Source organism: Cornus florida, unplaced genomic scaffold (genome assembly GCF_030987335.1).
Source record: "Cornus florida cultivar Cherokee Brave unplaced genomic scaffold, ASM3098733v1 CherokeeBrave_3.0.0_Hap2_Chr08, whole genome shotgun sequence".
In the NCBI taxonomy this organism is placed as follows: Eukaryota; Viridiplantae; Streptophyta; class Magnoliopsida; order Cornales; family Cornaceae; genus Cornus; species Cornus florida.
In genome coordinates, this window is record NW_026775578.1 from 11,084,263 (window position 1) to 11,112,222 (window position 27,960).

Below are 27,960 nucleotides of genomic sequence, written 5' to 3' on the forward strand. Positions count from 1 at the left end.
CAACTAATCACATAAAACACATTGATACACAAAGCCCTCAATACCATAAGCAAAATAATTAATTTAAGCACGCTTAGAAATAATTTAAAGGAAGAAAATTCACTAAAATCAACGATGATGTGGATAAGAATACCCCTACCTCAATAAAGAAAAAAAAGCCCCAAAACTTAGCCCATTCCCGAAATTCAAAAGGTGGCCAAAAGGAACTCTGCTCCAATCAAAATGCAGATCTCGACGCGCTCGTCAACTTTGCCTTAAGTGGCAAAGTCAAAGTCTTTATGGTTACGGAGAAATGAAAGATTGAAATTGTAACAAAAAGAGAAAGAAACATAGAACCAAGAGGGAGAGAAAAAATCGTGGCAAAGAGAAAGAAAGTAATGGTCTGTAATTGATCCTAAGGCCCATTTTTAATAGTTCATTACCATGGTGGGTCCCATGGCATAAAAAATATATTTTCTTTAATTTAATAACTTATATATATACTCTCAGCATAATACCATCACACAATTAAACACATAACCATGTATAAGCATTAAGCAATAATGCATGAAATGCAATGAACTCTAAATAAAATTCCAAGCGAGTCCCACCTCGGACCTGCCGGTCAAAAAAAAAAACGAAAAATTGACAAAATGACAACCAATTCATTTCCAAAAGTCCTGAACTCAAGTAAGTGTCCAACTAACTCTCAAACACACCCGGCGTACTCCACGGTATCCGGCACGCAAAATGAGACTAAACGAAAATAACCACAAAAAATTGAAAAAATACTAGAAAATAAAAAATGAAAAAAATCAAGATCATTATAATTATAATTTTATAATAAAATTATTATTATATTGTATTACAATGGTATGATGAGATACATAGTTACATTTATTATATATGAAAAAAAATAAAAAATTTAAGTTACGGCAAGTCTTGGTTGGCTTGGGCCTCATAGGGGATGGAAAAAATAAATAAATAATTTAAGGCCCATAGGGGATGGGAAAAATAAAATAAAAAATATAAGTTAGGGCAAGTTTTTCGGACGACACAATCTACTTCGAGACTCCGCAGGGCCTCCGTATCGCTTCAGGCTCAGGTGACATCGTAACAAGGTATGTCCATCCCCTCTCTCTTCTCTCTCCTTTTGCATGAATAGATCTTTTGTACATGTTTCTTTCTTTCGTTCATCTCATCATTTGATTTATTCCAACTTTATCTCTCCCTGTATCCATTTGTTCGTGAAAATGTGTGATTAGAAACTCAGAACTAAACCATTTTCGGTCACCGGAGAAGAATTCTTTCAACCTGAAAAGAGATGATGATAATAACTCTAAATTAGGCTCCACGACCGGTCTAAATCGTAAGAGAGTCTGAATCACAGCAATTTCTTGTGCAGAAACTAGGGTTTGTGTTGTGTTTGTTTGCTGATCGTCATCAATTTGTAAGTAATCTTGACCATATTATATCTTGGTAGGTTTACATTTCTTATTTGGGGTTTAGGGTTTATCATTTGGCTGGTTTGTGTCGTGATTTGTATGGTAGATATTTTTGGTTCACAATTGGGTGGGTTTTCTTTAAATTGTTCTTGTTTCATTAAATTGGTTGTAGATTGGGGGTTTTATCTAATGTTAATTATTTTGTTATTGTTTCACTTCTGTAACCTTAGTGATTACTGTTAACGTATGTGGGTGTCACTTATTAGAAGCTGATGTGGCATGTTGATAAGTCAATACAACCCTAGCCAAATCCTCCGTGGCAATTTGAAAAGTCAAAAGCCTCGAAAGGTCAAATCTCGAACACTATAAGCCCAGGCATCCAGGCTCTTAAGCCTCAAAAGATCAAATCTCGAGCACTCTAAGCCCTGGTATAGCTCCAGGCCCTCAAGCCTCGAAAGATCAAATCTCGAGCACTTTAAGCCCTAGCATCGCTCCAGGCCCTCAAGTCTCGAAAGATCAAATCTCGAGCACTCTAAGCCCTGGCATCGCTCCAGCCCCTCAAGCCTCGAAAGCTCAAATCTCGAGCACTCTAAGCCTTGGCATCGCTCCAGGCCCACCAAGCCTCGAGAGATCAAACTTCGAGCATACAAAGCCCTGGGATTGCTCCAGGCCCAATAAGCCTCGAGAAGCTGATCCTCGAGCATCCCAAGCCTTGACATCACACCAGGCCCATCAAGCCTCGAGAGACCAATTCTCGAATACCTCGATGGTGTTACTCCAAACAATACTGTTTTGAAAGATTGGAGCTCCGTAGCATGAGATGAAGGTAGGATCTTCGTGTTATAGGAATCCATATTTGGGAAACTTAGGAGGATCTTGGATTGGTGGATGAGAAGTCAAGAGGTGCCTTCACTCTCGACAAAGCCCAATTAACAAAATGATGAGATTATACATGTCGTGACAGCAAACCTTAAAATCATAATTAATCCTATGTCAGGCTTGACCAACCAACGACCAAGCAACATTTAATGCCCCTGATTAAGGGAGAAGTGACATGGCAACGTGGGACAAGGCTCGAGGAAAGGATTAGACCCTTCAAACACCTAAATCTTCAGGATTACTCACGTAATCCGGATTAGGGGTGATGCATGTGAGGGACTATGCATGGAAGGAACCATTGGATAATAACCAATGGAATCCAAATCTATAAATTGCACTGTCCTATGAAGAAAGAACCAACCCCCGAAAGGAAGAAAAGCTGTCATGAAATATTGTATACTCGCCCAACCACCATCTTTATCTTGATAGTTGGTCTTCTTCTCCTCCTCCTGCACTGAGCATCTCCTCTGTTTTCCTTCGTATTTGTATTCCTGATATCTTTATTTTATTGCTCTTTTCTTATCTAGTAGAAAAGAACCCCTACAACGTATAATTTATTTTTGTTTATGTTATATTTTGATGAGATTAATTATGCAAAAGTGATTGACCTGAGAATGTATATTGTATGAAGGAACAATGCAAAATCAGTGGTGATTTTGGGTTCCACCCTGATATACATACATTATTTAGTTACTTATGGGGTTGCAATTATGTTATTTTGTGTTATTGTTACTGACTTCTGCGATTTGTGATCAATTACCGTATTTTATTTTTATTTTTTAATAGTATGATTGCTTTGATGTCAGTACTATGGATCTTGATAAAGAACCAAAACCTAATCTTGAAGATTACCAAATAGACTGTTCATATATAAAGATGAGAGAACAGGCTAAGACTTGGTCGGTAAAGCTAAGGTATAATTCAAGTTCTAGCCTAATGTTATTTCAATTTGTAATTCAAATTTAGTTCTAATTGTTATAATGTTGAAATTTTTAGGATAAAGAATCAATACTAGAAGGTTACAGATCTGGTGTGAGGAGCTATTATTTTGAATTTGAATGCAAAGAAGCCTGGGTGGAAAAACTATGGAAGGGAGTAATAGTAAAACGTGGACGAAAGAAAGAAGATGCTCGATTTTGGTGTTTGCGCAGAAAATGGAGATATCAGAGAGTAGCCATTGATTCAATAATGATGCTGAAGGAATTCAAAACTCCATATCTGTTGAGACGGACAGATGTTGATTCCTATTTTGTTGAGTGGTTGAAGCCTAGAAACACATCCTGAGAGTCAGCCTTTTTTTGTAAACACATCCGATGACTATGAATTCAAGGAGTACTAGATTGAATCGATGAGGTAAGAATATTTTTTTAATTTAAAAAAACTCCTTTCTTTATTTGAGTAGTATATTATAATAATTCAATTTGTATTATCAATTCCAGAAACATTCTAGATACAATAGGGTATCTATATAAAATGGGTAGAGCCCATGGAAATGTTCTACATGATGGCTCATATGTTATGCGGGGAGGAAAGATGCATCTCATCATTCCTTCTATGGACAAAATGATGGTAGAATCAACCACATATAACAAAACGGAAGACATGGAAAATTTCAAAAAGTTTATATTCTGTCACATTGGCCTAAACAATCATCTGTCTAGGCCCCACGATCGGAATCCATTCTATAATTAAAAGACCTCTAAGTATATTCTTTGAATTTTATATCAACATTTCTTTTAATCTATTCAATTATCGCCCTTATATTCTTTTATTGCTCCAAGTTTTTTTATTTATTTCTCTTGGTATATACTAGTTTTTTTAATCTTAGATTCATTTATTGCTTCAAGTCCGTAGCAATTGGTTATGTTAATTTTACAGAGCATCCCGTCTATTGAAACACCCTTTGTTATTGAATGAGAAAGAGAGATTTCAATACTTTGTGGCTCTCTGCCATCATTTGGGATATCATCACAAGGATTATACGTTTAACACTGACTAGAAAATCAATCAAGAGTTGATCAATCCATGGGGAAAGGCAAATTAGATAGATAAGGTTCGCATGGAGCATACAAAGCGACGAGTGTGTGTTCCTTATAAGGTTCTACAGTATCAAGAAAATGAGGTTGGGTGTAAACCAATACAAATCTTGTATGTCTGATTAAATATTTGTATTGGTTTTTATTGCCACCCCTCACCCCCTAAAGGGTAAGGAATGTGTGTGCGCTTTAACCAACCAATCAGAAGGAGGCATGTGGGAGCAGTTGAGATATGATCAGTTGTTCCAGAGATACCTTGTGACTTATATTTGATTGTGATAGCATATACAGATATGCTATATGGCTTATTTCAGTTATTGCTGTGGCATACTATTATTGGTTAGTTTCCAGTAAGTTAGGAGATGTCCAACTGAATATATGTATCTATATGTTCGACACAGATAGGTGGTTGAGGGAGAAACTTATTATGGTGTGTTGGACAAGTTTGATTGGGTTAGTTGGTTAGAAGGTTGGGTTCGTCAACCTTATCTATAATGTCTAGATAGATATAGACACAGACAGAACTCCATTTATAAGGAAGAGCTCACGAAACTTAATAAAATCAATCTCCCTTATTAAAGGAAGAACCTCACGAAGCTTCGTAAAATCAACCTCCCTTATTAAAGGGAGAAGCTTACGAAGCTTAATAAAATCAACCTCCTCTATTAAAGGGAGAAGCTCATGAAGTTTAGTAAAAGCTTACTTCCCTATTTAAGGGTGAGTCTATGAAGCTCAGAAAAAGCCTATTCCCTTATTAAAGGGCTAGCCGAGTGAAGCTCATAAAATATACTTCCCTTATTAAAGGGTGAGCTGAGTGATGCTTGTAAAATATGCTTTGCTTTTTAAAAGGCGAGCTGGGTGGAGCTCGTAGAATATGCTTCCCTTATTAAAGGCGTGCTGAGTGAAGTTCGACAAGTTTTACTTATTAAACAAACGAGTTAAGTAAAAGTCGGAATAACAACTCCTTCTAGTGGATTAGCTGAGTACAACAACATCTATTGATAAAGGAACAAGATTGAAGCAATATTAGATGCTTAGCTCTGATTAAAAACAACTCGACCCGACAAAAAGAAGAAAAATAGTGTCTGACATTCCCCACGCTTGATGAGCAAGCTCGAGAATGAGAGGCAATTGATAAGATAATTTGAATTAGGGTATTTTAACAATACGGATAAAGAAGGATGACTTGGTTTAAATAACTCTTAACGGATGACATCTACCTTCTAAGGGCATAGTTCTGTCAAACCGAAGAGGTACGCAAGAATTAAATAATATATTTTCTGCTTAAATTTTATAGGTTCCATTCTGACTTGATCGTTGGATAACCATTGGCAAGCACCACACCGTTGTCGACAAGGGTTACCATCTCTCTTTGTTACAAGAGAGGACGTTGGATCGGATCATACAGATTTATGCATCAATAATTTTTATATTAATTAAGATTATAAAATAACTTTTCATCACGTACATTGCATGTGTGTTTTACTAGTGTATATATAGGTAGGACTTAAATTTGCATAAATTTAATATTAGTTTTTAAAGATAAAATACCAAACCCACTAATACCTACAAGCTGAAGCTACCATGAAACAAGAATACATGAAAAGGGATGGACAAATTAGCAGGATAAAATTAACCCACAAGCACAAAAAATTGATTGGTTGAGAAATAAGTTTAGAACAGAGCATCCAACAATTCAGGAAAAGCAAAACTTCAAATATTAAAAACATTCTTCATTAGAAAACCTTGAAAACTAAAACCTCATCTTAAACTCCAAATGTAAGTGTAATAACTTGGTTTTCAGCATTTTTGAGAACAAAGAAAACATACAATCACAAACATAAGTACAATCTGCAGTGTGGATCAACATACAACAGAGCAGCGGAAAGAACGAAATGCAAACCAAACGCGGACGAAAAGCTTAGAGATCGGTACTGATTGGAGTGGAAAGAGGGAAAAGAATTGGGAGACGATCTAGAGAGAGAAAAAAGATGAGGAAAGAGAAAAGAAAGGGTTTGTGTTCAACGTTGTATTGTGTTTAGGGATGGCAATGGGGCGGTTTGGGGCGGGGGTCTCAATCACCATCCCTGTCCCCGTTTAAATTTTGCACCCCCAAAACCGCCCAAAAATTGATTTTTCTTTAACCCCAACCCCGATAACCGCCCCACCCTGCCGCCGCTTGCCTCGCCCCCACCCCACAACTGTCCCATAACCGATTAAATTTGAAAATTCTAATTTTTTTGAATCTACAAAACCATATAAATCTGAATTTTCAAGCAAACATCAACCAAACAAAACAAAATAACATCATCAATCAGTATCATCATTCAGTAATCAAATATATATATATATATATATATATATAACTCAAAGCAATTCGTTGAGATTTGTGGACTCTTCTGATTCTTTAATCAAATATTAACAAAATTGCAATCTCACCTTTAATAACTTCAAATCAGAACCAGAAAATTACAAAAAAAACAATTGGTGGATCTTATTGTGTGAACAAATCAATGGACTTCCAAGTATCCAGGATTGAGTACACAACGTAATGTAAGTGATCATCCAACAAGAAAAGAAAAACATTTGCAAAAACAGGTGGACGTCGGCTGAGGCGGTGGATGAAGATGGTGAAGGAGGTCAGAGGGAGTGTAGGATGGTAGGAGTTTCGAGTACCTGCTAGTTGTTTCATCCTTGGCTCTTGCTATTTTTTTTTTTTTTTTTTCTTTCGTCAAATCTACTAGTGCCGCCTCCTGCTCCTGCCTCACTGTCATTAGGAATATAGGAAGTGAACTGTAGTCCAGGGTTTCCGAAATTCAAATATATAGTGTAGGTTAATTTGGTAAATATAATAGCATAGTAGGGGTAAATTAATAATTTTATATACTAATCGGGGGCGGGCTCGGGGCGGGGAATGGACTTCCCCGTTCCCGCCCCAAAACCGGCCTTTTTTTTATTTTTAAATCACCATCCCCACTCCATTTAACTAAACGGTTCTCCAAACCCGTTGTAAATGGGGCTAGGGCGGGGGCGGGTTGTTTCCCCACCGGGTTGGGGATATTTGCCATCCCTAATTGTGTTTGTAAGATTGGGTTGGGTTTGGATTGAACCCAATCCAATCGGCTTTTAAATTTACAAATCGGGCTCAAATTAGTTAGATTTTATTAAAACCCAATCCAATCTGAATAAGATTAGGTTTTAATAAAATCTAATTAATTTGAGCCCGATTTGTAAATTTAAAAGCCCAAGTTTCAATCCAGTTGGGCTGCTGGAGATATTAATGTCCTTTCAGACCTAGCTAAAGCGCACACGCATTCCTTACCGTTGGGGCAGTGGCAGTAAAAACCCTAATAGGCTTCGGGCATTCCTTACCGTTGGGTGGTTGTAATAAAAACCCTAACAGCCGGGGGGGGGGGGGGGGGGGCAATAAAATCCTAATAGCCTTCTTATAAGCGACGCACAAAGAGTCTCTCCTATAACGTTCAGAGCCCTCTAGTAGAGAGTCTTTTACTTCTTCGGCGAAAGAGGAGGAAATTGTAAAAGAGATTCTCTATGTGTCGCTTACAAGAAGCCTATTAGGGTTTTTATTGATTACAATTTCCTCCTCCTTCGTTGGAGATGTAAGACACTCTACTAAAGGGCTCTGAACGTTGTACTTTTGTGGTGGGCCATATTGTGCTGCAATTTATGAAATCAAATTTGCAGTAGCCAGCGTGCACTGAGTGGGATGCCAGCGTGCACAGAGTATAAATCCTATTTTATTATATTTCTAACTCTTTCCTAAACCTAAAGTTACCAATTAAAATAAATCCTATTATGCTCAGAATTTTTGAAAGTCAAAACAACTTTACTTTTTCTATTCTATTTTATTTCTAACTCATTCCTAAATATATATGTATAGATCTAAATCTTTTCATTATAATATTATTGTAATGACCCGAACCCGAGGGTCCGAATCGCTAACCGGGTTCTTACCCGAACCCGAGGTCATCTAAGGGCACTAGGGTCAATTCTAAAGTCGATACATAATATACGTGTCATCCCAAGGCTTATACAAAAAAAAAAGAGATCACAAGTATAAAAGTTATCAAAACAGTTCACTAACCCATTTAAACTTGTGGATGTGCGTCGTCTGCCACTTCCTTCTCGTGACCTGAAAAATATAATAATATGATGGGATGAGCCAGTCGCTCAGTAAGAGGTGTCTAAGACACATCTTTTAATGACCCCGTGAATCCATACAAGAGATAAAATACATGTAAACGGGATCATTCCATAGGGGATACCACAACAACAACTACAAGTATGTATATAGGTCATCCAACCACAATTACACAATGTATACCAATGAAGTGCAATGTCATGCCAATGTCGTTCCCTGTTTTCTGAAACAATTGCATTTCACTGTTCCAAACCGTTAATGCAACCAGACCCATAGCACCTCTATGGCGCCACGAGGGAAGGATTGCCTAGCTATCCCCGACCACATGGCACCTCCATGGTGTCGTTCTAGGCCTAGGTAGCTCAACCACGCTAGGGTCTCTCCCTAGTTCTCTCTAGATCACATTAACGCCGCGGACCACTAGGCACCTCCTAAGCGTCCGAGTTTTCGTAAACATTTTTCAAAATAATTTTTCCAAAATTTATTTCATTTGCTTTAAAAAAACATTTCCCTTTCATTTCCAATGAAATGCATGAATGCTTCATGCCATCCTCAACCATGACAATTAATTCAATTTTTCCAAAAATTGCAATCAACCACAACAATATATATAGCATGCTTTCAAGAAAGTTCACAAAAAATCAACTCATGTATTGACAAAATAGAATCTCAACATTTATGCACATTCAAGGCAAACACAACTTTCAGCTTAACATGCTTCATCTTATTAATCCAATTAACATATATTTTCAACCAACTAATTACATAAAACACATTGATACACAAAGCCTCCATACCACAAGCAAAATAATTAATTTAAGCATGCTCAGAAATAATTTAAAGGAAGAAAATTCACTAAAATCAAAGATGATGTAGATTAGAACACCCCTACCTCAATAAAAAAGAAAAGCCCCAAAACTTAGCCCAAACTCGAAATTCAAATGGTGGCTAAACGGAACTCTGCTCCGATCAAAATATAGATCTCGACACGCAAGTCAAAATCTTTATGGAAACAAAAAGAGAAAGAAATATAGAACCAAGAGGGGGAGAGAAAATCGTGGCAGAGAGAGAGAAAGTAATGGTCTGTAATTGATCCTAAGGCCATTTGTAATGGTTCATTACCATGGTGGGTACCGTGGCATAAAAAATATATATTTTTTAATTTAATAACTTATATATATACTCTCAAGATAATACCACCACACAATTAAACACATAACCATGTATAAGCATCAAGCAATAATGCATGAAATGCAATGAAGTCTAAATAAAATTCCAAGCGGGTCCAACCTGGTCCCAAAAAAAATAAATAAATAAATAAAAATAAAAATAAAGAGAAAAATGTCGAAATGGCAACCAATTCATTTCCAAGAGTTCTGAACTCAAGGAAGTGCCCCAACTAACTCTCAAACACACCCGGCGCACTCCACGGTGTCCGGCATGCAAAATGAGACCAAACCAAAATAACCCCAAAAAAAGGAAAAAATACAAGAAAATAAAAAATGAAAAAAAATCAAGATCATTACAATTATAATTTTATAATAAAATTATTATTATATTTTGTTATAATGTTATGGTGAGATACATTAGTTACATTTAGATATGAAAAAAAATAAAAAATTTAAGTTACGGCAAGTCTTGGTTGGCTTGGGCCTCAAATTTTGAGGACCATAGGGGATGAAAAAAAAAAAAAAAAAATTTAAGTTAGGGCAACTCCAATCCGGCTTGGGCCTCAAAATTTGAGGCCCATTGGGGATGGGAAGAAGAAAAATAAAAAATATAAGTTAGGGCAAGTTTTTCAGACGACACAATCTGCTTCGACACTCCGCAGGACGCAGCCTCTGTATCGCTTCAGGCTCAGGTGACACCATGACAAGGTATGTTCATCCTCTCTCTCTCTTCTCCCTCCTTTTGCATGAATCGATCTTTTATACATGTCTCTTTCTTTTGTTCATCTCGTCATTTGATTTATTCCAACTTTATCTCTCCTTATATCCATATGTGTTTGAAAATGTGTGATTAGAAACTCAGAACTGAACCATTTTTGGTCACCGGAGAGGAATTCTTTCAACCAGAAAGGAGATGATGATAATAACTCTAAATTAGGCTCCACTACCGGTCTGAATCGCAAGAAAGTCTGAATCACAGCAATTTCTTGTGCAGAGACTAGGGTTTGTGTTGTGTTTGTTCGCTGATCGTCATCAATTTGTAAGTAATCTTGACCATATTATATCTCGGTAGGTTTACATTTCTTATTTGGGGTTTAGGGTTTATCATTTGGCTGGTTTGTGTCGTGATTTGTATGGTAGATATTTTTGGTTCATAATTGGGGGTTTTCTTTAAATTGTTTTTCTTTCATTAAATTGGTTGCAGATTGGGGGTTTCATCTAATGTTAATTATTTTGTTATTGTTTCACTTCTGTAACCTTAGTGATTACTGTTAACGTATAATTTATTTTTGTTTATGTTATATTTTGATGAGATTAATTATGCAAAAGTGATTGAACTGAGAATGTATATTGTATGAAGGAACAATGCAAAATGAGTGGTGATTTTGGGTTCCACCCTGAAATACATACACTGTTTAGTTACTTATGGGGTTGCAATTATGTTATTCTGTGTTATTGTGACTGACTTCTGTGATTTGTGATTAATTACCGTAATTTATTTTTATTTTTTAATAGTATGATTGTTTTGATGTTGGTACTATGGATCTCGATAAAGAACCAAAACCTGATCTTGAAGATTACCAAATAGACCGTTCATATATAAAGATGAGAGAACAGGCTAAGACTTGGTCAGTAAAGCTAAGGTATAATTCAAGTTCTAGCCTAATGTTATTTCAATTTGTAATTCAAATTTAGTTCTAATTGTTATAATGTTGAAATTTTTAGGATAAAGAATCAATACTAGAAGGTTACAGATCTGGTGTGAGGAGCTATTATTCTGAATTGAATGCAAAGAAGCCTGGGCGGAAAAACTGTGGAAGGGAGTAATAGTAAAACATGGACGAAGGAAAGAAGATGCTCGATTTTGGTGTTTGCGCAGAAAATGGAGATATCAGAGAGTAGCCATTGATTCAATACTGATGTTGAAGGAATTCAGAACTCCATATCTGTTGAGACCGACTGATGTTGCTGTGGACTTCAACCAAGAAGTGATTGTGACTAGTCATGAAGGATTTGATTCCTATTTTGTTGAGTGGTTGAAGCTTGGAAACACATCCTGAGGGTCAGCCTTTTTTTGTAAACACATCCGACGACTATGAATTCAAGGAGTTCTGGATTGAATCGATGATGTAAGAATGTTTTTTTTATTTCAAAAAACTCCTTTCTTTGTTTGAGTAGTATATTATAATGATACAATTTTTTATTATCAATTCCAGAAACATTCTAGATACAATAGGGTATCTACACAAAATGGGTAGAGCCCATGGAAATGTTCTGCATGACCACTCATATGTTATGCGGGGAGGAAAGATGCAAAACGGAAGACGTGGAAAATTTCAAAAAGTTCATATTCCGTCACATTGGCCTAAACAATCATCCGTCTAGGCCTCACGATCGGAATCCATTCTCCCATTACAAGACCTCTAAGTATGTTCTTTGAATTTTATATCATGTCTTTTAATCTATTCAATTATTGCCCTTATATTCTTTTATTGCTCCAAGTTTTTTTATTTATTTCTCTTGGTATATACTAGTTTTTTCAATCTTAGATTCATTTATTGCTTCAAGTCAGTAGTAATTGGTCATGTTAATTTTACAGAGCATCCCGTCTATTGAAACACCCTTTGTTATTGAATGAGAAAGAGAGATTTCAATACTTTGTGGCTCTCTGCCATCATTTGGGATATCATCACAAGGATTATACGTTTAACACTGACTAGAAAATCAATCAAGAGTTGATCAATCCATGGGGAAAGGCAAATTGGATAGATAAGGTTCGCATGGAGCATAAAAAGCGACGAGTGTGTGTTCCTTAGAAGGTTCTACAGTATCAAGAAAATGAGGCTGGAAGTGTAAACCAATAGAAATCTTGTATGTCTGATTAAAGATTTGTATTGGTTTTTATTGCCACCCCTCCTCCCCCTGTGCGCTTTAACCAACCAATCAGGAGGCATGTGGGAGCAGTTGAGATATGATAAGTTGTTCCAGAGATACCTTGTGACTTATATTCGGTTGTGATAGCATACACAGATATGCTTTATGGCTTATTTTAGTTATTGCTGTGGCATGTTATTATTGGTCAGTTTCCAGTAAGTTAGGAGATGTCCAACTGAATATATGTATCTATATGTTCGACACAGATGGGTGGTTGAGGGAGAAACTTATTATGGTGTGTTGGACGAGTTTGATTGGGTTAGTTGGTTAGAAGGTTGGGTTTGTCAACCTTATCTGTAATGTCTAGATAGATATAGACACATACAGAACTCCCTTTATAAGGGAAGAGCTCACGAAACTTAATAAAATCAATCTCCCTTATTAAAGGAAGAACCTCACGAAGCTTCGTAAAATCAACCTCCCTTATTAAAGGTATAAACTTACGAAGCTTAATAAAATCAACCTCCTCTATTAAAGGGAGAAGCTCATAAAGTTTAGTAAAAGCTTACTTCCCTATTAAAGGGTGAGTCTATGAAGCTCAGAAAAAGCCTATTCCCTTATTAAAGGGCTAGCTGAGTGAAGCTCGTAAAATAGACTTCCCTTATTAAAGGGCGAGCTGAGTGAAGCTTGTAAAATTTGCTTTCCTTTTTAAAAGGCGAGCTGGGTGGAGCTTGTAGAATATGCTTCCCTTATTAAAGGTGTGCTGAGTGAAGTTCGACAAATTTTACTTATCTTATTAACCAAACGAGTTAAGTGAAAGTCGGAATAACTACTCCTTCTAGTGGATTAGCTGAGTACAACAACTTCCATTGATAAAGGAACAAGATTGAAGCAATAATAGATGCTTAGCTCTGATTAAAAACAACTTGACCCGACAAAAAGAAGAAAATTAGTGTCTGACATTCCACACGCTTGATGAGCAAGCTCGGGAATGAGAGGCAATTGATAAGGATAATTTGAATTAGGGTATTTTAACGGTACGGATAAAGAGGGATGACCTAGTTTAAATAACTCTTAACGGATGACGTCTACCTTCTAAGGGCATAGTTCTGTCAAACCAAAGAGGTACGCAGGAATTAAATAGTATATTTTCTGCTTAAATTTTATAGGTTCCATTCTGACTTGATCGTTGGAGAACCGTTGGCAAGCACCACACCGGTGCCGACAAGGGTTACCATCTCTCTTTGTTATAGGAGAGGACGTTGGATCGGATCATACAGATTTATGCATCAACAATTTTTATATTAATTAAGATTATAAAATAACTTCTCATCACGTACATCGCTTGTGTGTTTTACTAGTGTATATATAGGTAGGACTTAAATTTGCACAAATTTAATATAAGTTTTTAAAGATAAATTACCAAACCCACTAATACCTACAAGCTGAAACTACCATGAAACAAGAATGCATGAAAAGGGATGGACAAATTAGCATGATAAAATTAACCCACAAGCACAAAAAATTGATTGATTGAGAAATAAGTTTAGAACAGAGCATCCAACAATCCAGGAAAGGCAAAACTTCATATATTAAAAACATTCTTCATTAGAAAACCTTGAAAACTAAAACCTCATCTTAAACTCCAAATGTAATTGTAATAACTTGGTTTTCAGCATTTTCGATTTTCAAGAACAAAGAAAACATACAATCACAAACGTAATTACAATCGGCAGCGTGAATCAACACACAACAGAGCAGCGGAGAGAACAAAACGCAAACCAAACGCGAACGAAAAGCTCAGAGATCGATACTGATTGGAGTGGAAAGAGGGAAAAGAATCGGGAGGCGATCTAGAGATAGAAAAAAGATGAGGAAAGAGAAAAGAAAGGGTTTATGTTCAACGTTGTATTGTGTTTAGGGATGGCAATGGGGCGGTTTGGGGCGGGTGTCTCAATCACCATCCCCGTCCCCATTTAAATTTTGCACCCCCAAAACCGCCCAAAAATTTATTTTTCTTTACCCCCAACCCCCATAACCGCCCCAGCCCTGCCGCCGCTTGCCCCGACCCCACCCCGCAACTGTCCCATAACTGATTAAATTTGAAAATTCTAATTTTTTTGATTCTACAAAACCACATAAATCTGAACTTTCAAGCAAACGTCAACCAAACAAAACAAAATAACATCATCAATCAGTATCATCATCCATTAATCAAATATATATATATGTTAAACTCAAAGCGATTCGTTGAGATTTGCGGACTCCTCTGATTCTTTAATCAAATATTAAGAAAATTAAATATTAACAAAATTGTAATCTCATCTTTAATAACTTCAAATCAAAACCAGAAAATTGCAAGAAAAACAATTGGTGGATCTTATTGTGTGAACAAATCAATGGACTTTCAAGTATCCAGGATTGAGTACACAACGTAATGTAAGTGATCATCCAATAAGAAAAGAAAAACATCTACAAAAACAGGTGGATGTCGGCTGAGGCGGTGGATGAAGATGGTGAAGGAGGCAGGAGGGAGTGTAGGATGGTAGGAGTTTCGAGTATCTGCTAGTTGTTTCGTCCTTGGCTCTTGCTATTTTTTTTTTTCTTTTTCTTTCGTCAGATCTATTAGTGCCTCCTCCTGCTCCTGCCTCACTATCATTAGGAATATAGGAAGTGAACTGTAGTCCAGGGTTTCCAAAATTCATATATATAGTGTAGGTTAATTTAGTAAATATAATAGCATAGTATGGGTAAATTAATAATTTTATATACTAATCGGGGGCGGGCTCGGGGCGGGGATTGGACTCCCCCGTTCCCGCCCCAAAACTGGCCTTTTTTTTATATTTTTAAATCACCATCCCCACTCCATTTAACTAAACGGTTCTCCAAACCCGTTGTAAATGGGGCTGGGGCGGGGGCAGGGTGTTTCCCCATCGGGTTGGGGATATTTGCCATCCCTAATTGTGTTTGTAAGATTGGGTTGGGTTCGGATTGAACCCAATCCAATCGGCTTTTAAATTTACAAATCGGGCTCAAATTAGTTAAATTTTATTAAAACCCAATCCAATCCGAATAAGATTAGGTTTTAATAAAATCTAATTAATTTGAGCCCGATTTGTAAATTTAAAAGCCCAAGTTTCAATCCAGTTGGGCTGCTAGAGATATTAATGTCCTTTCAGACCTAGCTAAAGCGCACATGCATTCCTTACCGTTGGGGCGGTGGCAATAAAAACCCTAATAGGCTTCGGGCATTCCTTACCGTTGGGTGGTTGTAATAAAAACCCTAATTGGGGGGGGGGGGGGGAGGGGGAATAAAAATCTTAATAGGCTTCTTATAAGCGACGCACAAAGAGTCTCTCCTACAACGTTCAGAGCCCTCTAATAGAGAGTCTCTTACTTCTTTGGCGAAGGAGGAGGAAATTGTAGAAGAGATTCTCTGTGCGTCGCTTAGAAGAAACCTATTAGGGTTTTTATTGATTACAATTTCCTCCTCCTTCGTCGGAGATGCAAGACATTCTACTAGAGGGATCTGAACGTTGTACTTTATTATATTTCTAACTCTTTCCTAAACTTAAAGTTACCAATTAAAATAAATCCTATTATGCTCGGAATTTTTGAAGATCAAAACAACTTTACTTTTTCTATTTTATTTTATTTCTAACTGATTCCTAAATATATATCTATAAATCTAAATCTTTTCATTATAATATTATTGTAATGACCCGAATCCGAAGGTCCGAATCGCTAACCGGGTTCTTTCCCGAACCCGAGGTCGTCTAAGGGCACTATGGTCAATTCTAAGGTCGATACATAATATACGTGCCATCCAAGGCTTATACAAAAAAATGAGATCACAAGTACAAAAGATGTCAAAACAGTTCACTAACCCATTTAAACTTGTGGAGGAGCGTCATCTGCCACTTCCTTCTCGTGACCTAAAAAATATAATAATATGATGGGGTGAGCCAACCGCTCAGTAAGAGGTGTTTAAGACACACCTCTTAATGACTCCGTGAATCCATACAAGGGATAAAATACAAGTAAACGGGATCATGCCATAGGGGATATCACAGCAACAACAAGAAGTATGTATATAGGTCATCCAACCACAAATTACACAATGTATGCTAATGAAGTGCAATGTCATGCCAATGTCGTTCCCTGTTTTCCGAAACAATTGCGTTTCACTGTTCCAAACCGTTAATGCAACCCGACCCATAGCACCTCTATGGCGCCACGAGGGAAGGATTGGTTAGCTATCCCCGACCACATGGCACCTCCATGGTGTCGTTCTAGGCCTAGGTAGCTCAACAACTCTAGGGTCTCTCCCTAGTTCTCTCTAAATCACATTAACGCCACGGACCATCAGGCACCTTCTAGGCGTCCGGGTTTTCGTAAACATTTTTCAAAATAATTTTTCCAAAATTTATTTCATTTGCTTTAAAACGGCATTTCCCTTTCATTCCCAATGAAATGCATGAATGCTTCATGCCATCCTCAACCATAACAATAAATTCAATTTTTCCATAAATTGCAATCAACCATAATAATATATATAGCATACTTTCAAGAAAGTTCACAAAAAATCAACTCATGTATTGACAAAATAGAATCTCAACATTTATGCACATTCAACGCAAACACAACTTTCAGCTTAACATGCTTCATCTTATTAATCCAATTAATATATATTTTCAACCAACTAATTACATAAAACACGTTGATACACAAAGCCCTCCATACCATAAGCAAAATAATTAATTTAAGCATGCTTAGAAATAATTTAAAGGAAGAAAATTCACTAAAATCAAAGATGATGTGGATTAGAACACCCCTACCTCAATAAAAAAGAAATGCCCCAAAACATAGCCAAAACCCGAAATTCAAATGGTGGCTAAACGGAACTCTGCTCCGATCAAAATGTAGATCTCGACGCGCAAGTCAAAATCTTTATGGTAACAAAAAGAGAAAGAAATATAGAACCAAGAGGGGGGGAGAAAATCGTTGCAGAGAGAGAGAGAAACTAATGGTCTATAATTGATCCCAAGGCCATTTGTAATGGTTCATTACCATGGTGGGTACCGTGGCATAAAAAATATATTTTCTTTAATTTAATAATTATATATATACTCTCAACATAATACCACCACACAATTAAACACATAACCATGTATAAATAATGCATGAAATGCAATGGCAACCAATTCATTTCCAAGAGTCCTGAACTCAAGGAAGTGCCTCAACTAACTCTCAAACACACCCGGCGCACACCACGGTGTCCAGCACGCAAAATGAGACCAGACGAAAATAACCCCAAAAAATGGAAAAAATACCATAAAATAAAAAATGAAAAAAAATCAGGATCATTACAATTTTAATTTTATAATAAAATTATTATTATATTTTGTTATAATGTTATGGTGAGATACATTAGTTACATTTAGATATAAATAAAAAATAAAAAATTTAAGTTACGGCAAGTCTTGGTTGGCTTGGGCCTCAAATTTCATAGGGGATGAAAAAAATAAAAATAAAAAATTTAAGTCAGGGCAACTCCAATTCGGCTTAGGCCTCAAAATTTGAGGCCCATAGGGGATGGGGAAAAAAAAATAAAAAATATAAGTTAGGGCAAGTTTTTCAGACGACACAATCTGCTTCGACACTCCGCAGGACGCAGTCTCTGTATCGCTTCAGGCTCAGGTGACACCGTGACAAGGTATGTTCCTCCTCTCTCTCTCTTCTCTCTCCTTTTGCATGAATCGATCTTTTATGCATGTTTCTTTCTTTTGTTCATCTCGTCATTTGATTTATTCCAACTTTATATCTCCTTGTATCCGTATGTGTTTGAAAATGTGTGATTAGAGACTCAGAACTGAACCAATTTCGGTCACCGGAGAGGAATTCTTTCAACCTGAAAGGAGATGATGATAATAACTCTAAATTAGGCTCCACGACCAGTCTGAATCGCAAGAAAGTCTAAATCACAGCAATTTCTTGTGCAAAAACTAGGGTTTGTGTTGTGTTTGTTCGCTGATCGTCATCAGTTTGTAAGTAATCTTGACCATATTATATCTCGGTAGGTTTACATTTCTTATTTGGGGTTTAGGGTTTATCATTTGGCTGGTTTGTGTCGTGATTTGTATGGTAGATATTTTCGGTTCATAATTGGGGGTTTTCTTTAAATTGTTCTTGTTTCATTAAATTGGTTGCAGATTGGGGGTTTCATCTAATGTTAATTATTTTGTTATTGTTTCACTTCTGTAACCTTAGTGATTACTGTTAACGTATAATTTATTTTTGTTTATGTTATATTTTGATGAGATTAATTATGCAAAAGTGATTGAACTGAGAATGTATATTGTATGAAGGAACAGTGCAAACTGAGTGGTGATTTTGGGTTCCACCCTGATATACATACACTGTTTAGTTACTTATGGGGTTGCAATTATGTTATTCTGTGTTATTGTGACTGACTTCTGTGATTTGTGATCAATTACCGTAATTTATTTTTATTTTTTAATAGTATGATTGTTTTGATGTCGGTACTATGGATCTCGATAAAGAACCAAAACCTGATCTTGAAGATTACCAAATAGACCGTTCATATATAAAGATGAGAGAACAGGCTAAGACTTGGTCGGTAAAGCTAAGGTATAATTCAAGTTCTAGCCTAATGTTATTTCAATTTGTAATTCAAATTTAGTTCTACTTGTTATAATGTTGAAATTTTTAGGATAAAGAATCAAATACTAGAAGGTTACAGATCTGGTTTGAGGAGCTATTATTTTGAATTGAATGCAAAGAAGCCTGTGCGGAAAAACTGTGGAAGGGAGTAATAGTAAAACATGGACGAAGGAAAGAAGATGCTCGATTTTGGTGTTTGCGCAGAAAATGGAGATATCAGAGAGTAGCCATTGATTCAATACTGATGTTGAAGGAATTCAGAACTCCATATCTGTTGAGACCGACTGATGTTGCTGTGGACTGCAACCAAGAAGTGATTGTGATTAGTCATGAAGGATTTGATTCCTATTTTGTTGAGTGGTTGAGGCTTGGAAACGCATCCTGAGAGTCAGCCTTTTTTTGTAAACACATCCGACGACTTTGAATTCAAGGAGTTCTGGATTGAATCAATGAGGTTAGAATATTTTTTTTTATTTCAAAAAACTCCTTTCTTTGTTTGAGTAGTATATTATAATCATACAATTTTTTATTATCAATTCCAGAAACATTCTAGATACAGTAGGATATCTACACAAAATGGGTAGAGCCCATGGAAATGTTCGACATGACCGCTCATATGTTATGTGGGGAGGAAAGATGCAAAACGGAAGACCTGGAAAATTTCAAAAAGTTCATATTCCGTCACATTGGCCTAAACAATCATCTGTCTAGGCCTCACGATCGGAATCCATTATACAATTACAAGACCTCTAAGTGTGTTCTTTGAATTTTATATCAACATTTCTTTTAATCTATTCAATTATTGCCCTTATATTCTTATATTGCTAGTTTTTTTATTTATTTCTATTGGTATATGCTAGTTTTTTCAATCTTAGATTCTTTTATTGCTTCAAGTCAGTAGTAATTGGTCATGTTAATTTTACAGAGCATCCCGTCTATTGAAACACCCTTTGTTATTGAATGAGAAAGAGAGATTTCGATACTTTGTGGCTCTCTGCCATCATTTGGGATATCATCACAAGGATTATACGTTTAACACTGACTAGAAAATCAATCAAGAGTTGATCAATCCATGGGGAAAGGCAAATTGGATGGATAAGGTTCGCATGGAGCATAAAAAGCGACTAGTGTGTGTTCCTTATAAGGTTCTACGCTATCAAGAAAATGTGGCTGGAAGTGTAAACCAATACAAATCTTGTATGTCTGATTAAAGATTTGTATTTGTTTTTATTGCCACCCCCCCTTCCCCCCTAAAGGGTAAGGAATGTGTGTGTGCTTTAACCAACCAATCAGAAGGAGGCATGTGGGAGCAGTTGAGATATGATCAGTTGTTCCAGAGATACCTTGTGACTTATATTCGGTTGTGATAGCATATACAGATATGCTATATGGCTTATTTCAGTTATTGCTGTGGCATGTTATTATTGGTCAGTTTCTGATAAGTTGGGAGATGTCCAATTGAATATATGTATCTATATGTTCGACACCATAGTTGTTAAAGGCTCAAGGCGCACAAAAGCGCAAATGTCTCCCGGAGCCTGAGGCGTAAGGCGAGGCGCGTGCCCGACTGAAGCAAAGCGCATGTTGGGAAAAAAAAAAAAAAAAAAACAAAAACAAAACAAAACTCACCCAATAAAGTATTAAAGATGCAATAGTATATATAAAGATGTAAAAATCAACTAAATGGATTATTTAAGTTAAATATTTAACATAAAGATGTTAAAACCAAGTAAATCAAGTACTTGAGTTCAAAACAGTGAATAATCAAACATAAAGAGCAAAATTTACATGTTTCCATTTTCACCGAGCTTAAGTATAATTTAGTGAAGAGCAAAAGAATTTGGAGAAAAAGCAGTCCGTGACACATGATTACACCAAAAATATTAGTTACTTTCTATTCAGCTCTTCATGGATTTAACTCAATCATTACCTTAGGAAAGTGTATATATGCGAAGCACTTTTTTATCTTCTTTGTACCTAATGGTCCTTAATACTCAAGAATATTAATTATCACAAAAGTTGAAGCTGCCAAAAATTTCGATCCAACAATGTATACAAAGATTTTACAAAATTAGAGTACACTTAACTAATTATTTCATTTTAACAAAATTAGATAAAAATGCATTTCCTCAAACCAACAACATGTTAGAATGGAACAAATACAACTGTTCACACAAATAAATCAGGTAAATATAAAGTATCTCACACAAATAAATAAATAAAATGAAGAAGAAGAAGAAAAAAAGAAAAAAAAAAAAAAAAAGACAAAAAAAAGACAAAAAAAAAATTGGAGAAAGAAAAAATAAATAAAATAAATAAAAAGAAGAAAAAAGAGAGAGCCGAGACTCAAGAGAAGAGAAGAAAAAATAAATAAATAAATAAAGAAGAAAAAAAAAAAATCTACCAGGAGAAAGCTGAGACTTGAGAGAAGAAGAAGAAAAGAAGAAAAAAAGAAAAAGAAGAATAAAACTGGAGGAAAATAAATAAATAAAATAAAAAATAAAAAAATAAAAAGAAGAAGAAAAATAGAAATAAAGACATAAATATCCGACAAGAAAGAGCCGAGAGGCCCCAGACTCGAGAGAAAAAAAGAAGAAGAAGAAGAAGAAAAGAAAAAAAAAAATCTGACCGAATCACCGATACGGCAGATCCGAGAAGAGAAGGAGGAGAGAAGAAAAAGAGAAGGAGAGAAGAAGAAGAACTAACCTGCCAGGAGAGAGCCAACGCAGATCCGAGAGTCCCGAGTGAGTACTTCGCTGCCTCTGTCAGTCTGTCTTCTTCTTTCCTCTGCTTCTTTTTTTTTTTTTTGTTTTTTATGTTGCAAACTTGCAATAGGCTTTGGCTTTAAGCTTTCTACTTAATTAAGTAATAAAATAATACAATACAAATAATATAACAATACAGAGTCACAAATAAAACAAAAAAAATAATGAAAAGAAGTTAAAAACAAAAGTTTCATGCGGGCGCGCCTTTCTAGCGCCTGTAGCCTGGCGCCTTGCTCTTAAATGCGCACACCTTATATAACCTAACCACCTTGAGTACACTCAAGGCGCTAACCTGGCGCCTCAGGCGCGCGCCTCCGGCGCCTTTGACAACTATGTTCGACACAGATAGGTGGTTGAGGGAGAAACTTATTATGGTGTGTTGGTCGAGTTTGATTGGGTTAGTTGGTTAGAAGGTTGGGTTTGTCAACCTTATCTGTAATGTCTAGATAGATACACACACAAACAGAACTCCCTTTATAAAGGAAGAGCTCACGAAACTTAATAAAATCAATCTCCATTATTAAAGGAAGAACCTCACGAAGCTTCGTAAAATCAACCTCCCTTAGTAAAGGGAGAAGCTTACGAAGCTTAATAAAATCAACCTCCTCTATTAAAGGGAGAAGCTCATGAAGTTTAGTAAAAGCTTACTTCCCTATTAAAGGGTGAGTCTATGAAGATCAGAATAAGCCTATTCCCTTATTAAAGGGCTAGCTGAGTAACGCTCATAAAATATATTTCCCTTATTAAAGGGTGAGCTGAGTGAAATTTGTAAAATATGCTTTGCTTTTTAAAAGGCGAGCTGGGTGGAGCTCGTAGAATATGCTTCCCTTATTAAAGGTGTGCTGAGTGAAGTTCAACAAATTTTACTTATCTTATTAACCAAACAAGTTAAGTGAAAGTTGGAATAACTACTCCTTCTAGTGGATTAGCTGAGTGCAACAACTTCCATTGATAAAGGAACAAGATTGAAGCAATAATAGATGCTTAGCTCTGATTAAAAACAACTCGACCCGACAAAAAGAAGAAAAATAGTGTTTGACATTCCCCACGCTTGATGAGCAAGCTTGGGAATGAGGGGCAATTGATAAGGATAATTTGAATTAGGGTATTTTAACGATACGGATAAAGAGGGATGACCTGGTTTAAATAACTCTTAACAGATGACGTCTACCTTCTAAGGGCATAGTTCTGTCAAACCAAAGAGGTACACAAGAATTAAATAATATATTTTCTGCTTAAATTTTATAGGTTCCATTCTGACTTGATCGTTGGAGAACCGTTGGCAAGCACCACACCGGTGTCGACAAGGGTTGCCATCTCTCTTTGTTACAGGAGAGGACGTTGGATCGGATCATACAGATTTATGTGTCAACAATTTTTATATTAATTAAGATTATAAAATAACTTTTCATCACGTACATCGCATGTGTGTTTTACTAGTGTATATGTAGGTAGGACTTAAATTTGCGTAAATTTAATATAAGTTTTTAAAGATAAAATACCAAACCCACTAATACCTACAAGCTGAAACTACCATGAAACAAGAATACATGAAAAGGGATGGACAAATTAGTAGGATAAAATTAACCCGCAAGCACAAAAAATTGATTGATTGAGAAATAAGTTTAGAACAGAGCATCCAACAATCCAGGAAAGGCAAAACTTCAAATATTAAAAACATTCTTCATTAGAAAACCTTGAAAACTAAAACCTCATCTTAAACTCCAAATGTAAGTGTAATAACTTGGTTTTCAGCATTTTTGAGAACAAAGAAAACATACAATCACAAACATAATTACAATCAGCAGCGTGAATCAACACACAACAGAGCAGCGGAAAGAACGAAGCGCAAACCAAACGCGGACGAAAAGCTCAGAGATCGGTACTGATTGGAGTGGAAAGAGGGAAAATAATTGGGAGGCGATCTAGAGAGAGAAAAAAGATGAGGAATGAGAAAAGAAAGGATTTGTGTTCTACGTTGTATTGTGTTTAGGGATGGCAATGGGGCGGGTGTCTCAATCACCATCCCCGTCCCTGTTTAAATTTTGCACCCCCAAAACCGCCCAAAAATTGATTTTTCTTTACCCCCAACCCCCATAACCGCCCCTGCCCTGCCGCCCCTTGCCCCGTCCCCACCCCGCAACTGTCCCATAACCGATTAAATTTGAAAATTCTAATTTTTTTGATTCTACAGAACCACATAAATCTGAACTTTCAAGCAAACATCAACCAAACAAAACCAAATAACATCATCAATCAGTATCATCATTCATTAATCAAATATATATATAATCTCAACGAATTGCTTTGAGTTATATATATGTATGTGTATATATATATATATATATATATATATATACACATACATATATAAAACTCAAAGCAATTCGTTGAGATTTGCGGGTTCCTCTGATTCTTTAATCAAATATTAACAAAATTAAATATTAACAAAATTGCAATCTCACCTTTAATAACTTCAAATCAGAACCATAAAATTGCAAGAAAAATAATTGGTGGATCTTATTGTGTGAACAAATCAATGGACTTCCAAGTATCCAGGATTGAGTACACAATGTAATGTAAGTGATCATTTAACAAGAAAAGAAAAGCATCTGCAAAAACAGGTGGACGTCGGCTGAGGCAGTGGATGAAGATGGTGAAGGAGGCGGGAGGGAGTGTAGGATGGTAGGAGTTTCGAGTACTTGTTAGTTGTTTCGTCCTTGGTTCTTGCTATTTTTTTTTTTTTTTTTTTCTTTCGTCAGATCTATTAGTGCCGCCTCCTACACCTGCCTCACTGTCATTAGGAATATAGGAAGCGAACTGTAGTCCAGGATTTCCAAAATTCATAAATAGTGTAGGTTAATTTTGTAAATATAATAGCATAGTAGGGGTAAATTAATAATTTTATATACTAATCGGGGGCGGGCTCGGGGCGGGGATTGGACTCCCCCGTTCCCGCTCCAAAATCGGCCTTTTTTTTTTATTATTTTTAAATCACCATCCCCACTCCATTTAACTAAACGGTTTTCCAAATCCGTTGTAAATGAGGCTGGGGCAGGGGCGGGGTGTTTCCCCACCGGGTTGGGGATATTTGCCATCCCTAATTGTGTTTGTAAGATTGGGTTGGGTTCGGATTGAACACAATCCAATCGGCTTTTAAATTTACAAATCGGGTTCAAATTAGTTAAATTTTATTAAAACCCAATCCAATCCGAATAAGATTAGGTTTTAATAAAATCTAATTAATTTGAGCCCGATTTGTAAATTTAAAAGCCCAAGTTTCAATCCAGTTGGGCTGCTTGAGATATTAATGTCCTTTTAGACCTAGCTAAAGCGCACACGCATTCCTTACCATTGGGGCGGTGGCAATAAAAACCCTAATAGGCTTCGGGCATTCCTTACTGTTGGGTGGTTGTAATAAAAACCCTAATAGGGGGGTGGGGAATAAAAATCTTAATAGGCTTTTTGTAAGCGACGCACAAAGAGTCTCTCCTACAACTTTCAGAGCCCTCTAGTAGAGAGTCTCTTACTTCTTCGGCGAAGGAGGAGGAAATTGTAGAAGAGATTCTCTGTGCGTCGCTTAGAAGAAGCCTATTAGGGTTTTTATTGATTACAATTTCCTCCTCCTTAGTCGGAGATGTAAGACACTTTACTAGAGGGCTCTGAACGTTGTACTTTATTATATTTCTAACTTTTTCCTAAACCTAAAGTTACCAATTAAAATAAATCCTATTATGCTCAGAATTTTTGAAGGTCAAAACAACTTTACTTTTTCTATTTTATTTTATTTCTAACTCATTCCTAAATATATATGTATAGATCTAAATCTTTTCATTATAATATTATTGTAATGACCCGAACCCGAGGGTCTGAATTGCTAACCGGGTTCTTACTCAAACGTGAGGTCGTCTAAGGGCACTATGGTCAATTCTAAGGTCGATACATAATATATGTGTCATCCCAAGGCTTATACAAAAAAATGAGATCATAAGTACAAAAGATGTCAAAACAGTTCACTAACCCATTTAAACTTGTGGAGGAGTGTCGTCTGCCACTTCCTTCTCGTGACCTGAAAAAATATAATAATATGATGGGGTGAGCCAGTCGCTCAGTAAGAGGTGTCTAAAACACACCTCTTAATGACCCCGTGAATCCATACAAGGGACAAAATACAAGTAAACGGGATCATGCCATAGGGGATATCGCAGCAACAATTACAAGTATGTATATAGGTCATCCAACCACAAATTACACAATGTATGCCAATGAAGTGCAATGTCATGCCAATGTTGTTCCCTATTTTCCGAAACAATTGCGTTTCGCTGTTCCAAACCGTTAATGCAACCCGACCCATAGCACCTCTGTAGCGCCACGAGGAAGGATTGGCTAGCTATCCCCGACCACATGACACCTCCATGGTGTCGTTCTAGGCCTAAGTATCTCAACCACGCTAGGGTCTCTCCCTAGTTCTTTCTAGATCACATTAACGCCACAGACCACTAGGCACCTCCTAAGCGTCCAGGTTTTCATAAACATTTTTCAAAATAATTTTTCCAAAATTTATTTCATTTGCTTTAAAACAGCATTTCCCTTTCATTCCCAATGAAATGCATGAATGCTTCATGCCATCCTCAACCATGACAATAAATTCAAATTTTCCATAAATTGCAATCAACCACAACAATATATATAGCATGCTTTCAAGAAAGTTCACAAAAAATGAACTCATGTATTGACAAAATAGAATCTCAACATTTATGCACATTCAAGGCAAACACAAATTTCAGCTTAACATGCTTCGTCTTATTAATCCAATTAACATATATTTTCAACCAACTAATTACATAAAACACATTGATACACAAATCCCTCCATACCATAAGCAAAATAATTAATTTAAACATGCTTAGAAATAATTTAAAGGAAGAAAATTCACTAAAATCAAAGATGGTGTGAATTAGAACACTCCTACCTCAATAAAGAAGAAAAGCCTCAAAACTTAGCCCAAACTCGAAATTCAAATGGTGGCTAAACGGAACTCTGCTACGAATAAAATGTAGATCTCGACGCGCAAGTCAAAATCTTTATGGTTATGGAGAAATGAAAGATTGAAATTGTAACAAAAAGAGAAAGAAATATAGAACCAAGAGGGGGAGAGAAAATCGTGGCAGAGGGAGAGAAAGTAATGGTCCGTAATTGATCCTAAGACCATTTGTAATGGTTCATTACCATGGTGGGTACCGTGGCATAAAAAATATATATATTTTTAATTTAATAACTTATATATATACTCTCAACATAATACCACCACACAATTAAACACTTAACCATGTATAAATAATGCATGCAATGCAATGAACTCTAAATAAAATTCCAAGCGGGTCCCACCTGGTCCAACAAAAAAAAAAAAAAAAATGAGAAAAATGTCGAAATGGCAACCAATTCATTTCCAAGAGTCCTGAACTCAAGGAAGTGCCTCAACTAACTATCAAACACACCTGGCGCACACCACGGTGTCCGGCACGCAAAATGACACCAGACCAAAATAATCCCAAAAAATGGAAAAAAATACCATAAAATAAAAAATGAAAAAAAATCACGATCATTACAATTGTAATTTTATAATAAAATTATTATTATATTTTATTATAATATTATGGTGAGATACATTAGTTACATTTAGATATAAAAAAAAATAAAAAATTTAAGTTACGGCAAGTCTTGGTTGGCTTGGGCCTCAAAATTTGAGGCCCATAGGGGATGGGAAAAAAAAAATAAAAAATATAAGTTAGGGCAAGTTTTTCAGACGACACAATCTGCTTCGACACTCCGCAGGACGCAGCCTATGTATCGCTTCAGGCTCAGGTGACACCGTGACAAGGTATGTTCATCCTCTCTCTCTCTTCTCTCTCCTTTTGCATGAATCGATCTTTTATACATGTTTCTTTCTTTTGTTCATCTCGTCAT

The 27,960-nt window shown here is 36.3% G+C and overlaps 1 protein-coding gene and 2 long non-coding RNA genes across 13 annotated transcripts in view; all 3 read left to right on the forward strand.

The window, feature by feature from the left end:
- The first annotated feature begins 423 nt into the window (after nucleotides 1-423).
- On the forward strand, nucleotides 424-3,656 carry LOC132269336 (uncharacterized). 3 transcript variants are annotated; one of them, XR_009469476.1, is made up of 4 exons: nucleotides 424-1,100; nucleotides 1,245-1,429; nucleotides 3,110-3,217; nucleotides 3,300-3,656. It is a non-coding gene; the product is annotated as an uncharacterized LOC132269336 (long non-coding RNA). The 3 variants fall into 3 exon arrangements; XR_009469478.1 differs by having other exon boundaries at nucleotides 439-1,100; nucleotides 1,385-1,429; XR_009469477.1 differs by lacking the exon at nucleotides 1,245-1,429 and having other exon boundaries at nucleotides 451-1,100.
- A 4,111-nt stretch (nucleotides 3,657-7,767) lies between these two features.
- On the forward strand, nucleotides 7,768-20,852 carry LOC132269335 (uncharacterized). 7 transcript variants are annotated; one of them, XR_009469473.1, is made up of 8 exons: nucleotides 7,768-10,378; nucleotides 10,525-10,709; nucleotides 11,226-11,313; nucleotides 11,396-11,799; nucleotides 11,887-12,097; nucleotides 19,108-19,195; nucleotides 19,278-19,682; nucleotides 19,771-20,102. It is a non-coding gene; the product is annotated as an uncharacterized LOC132269335 (long non-coding RNA). The 7 variants fall into 7 exon arrangements; XR_009469474.1 differs by having other exon boundaries at nucleotides 7,768-10,709; nucleotides 11,186-11,313; XR_009469470.1 differs by having other exon boundaries at nucleotides 7,769-10,709.
- Nucleotides 20,853-25,845: 4,993 nt separating this feature from the next.
- Nucleotides 25,846-27,960, forward strand: part of LOC132269337 (protein NSP-INTERACTING KINASE 3-like) — a 44,736-nt gene continuing 42,621 nt past the window's right edge. For all 3 annotated transcript variants that reach the window (XM_059770491.1, XM_059770489.1, XM_059770492.1), the window contains exon 1: nucleotides 25,846-27,874. The gene's annotated coding sequence lies outside the window, so the exon portion shown is untranslated. The remainder of the gene's footprint in view (nucleotides 27,875-27,960) is intronic.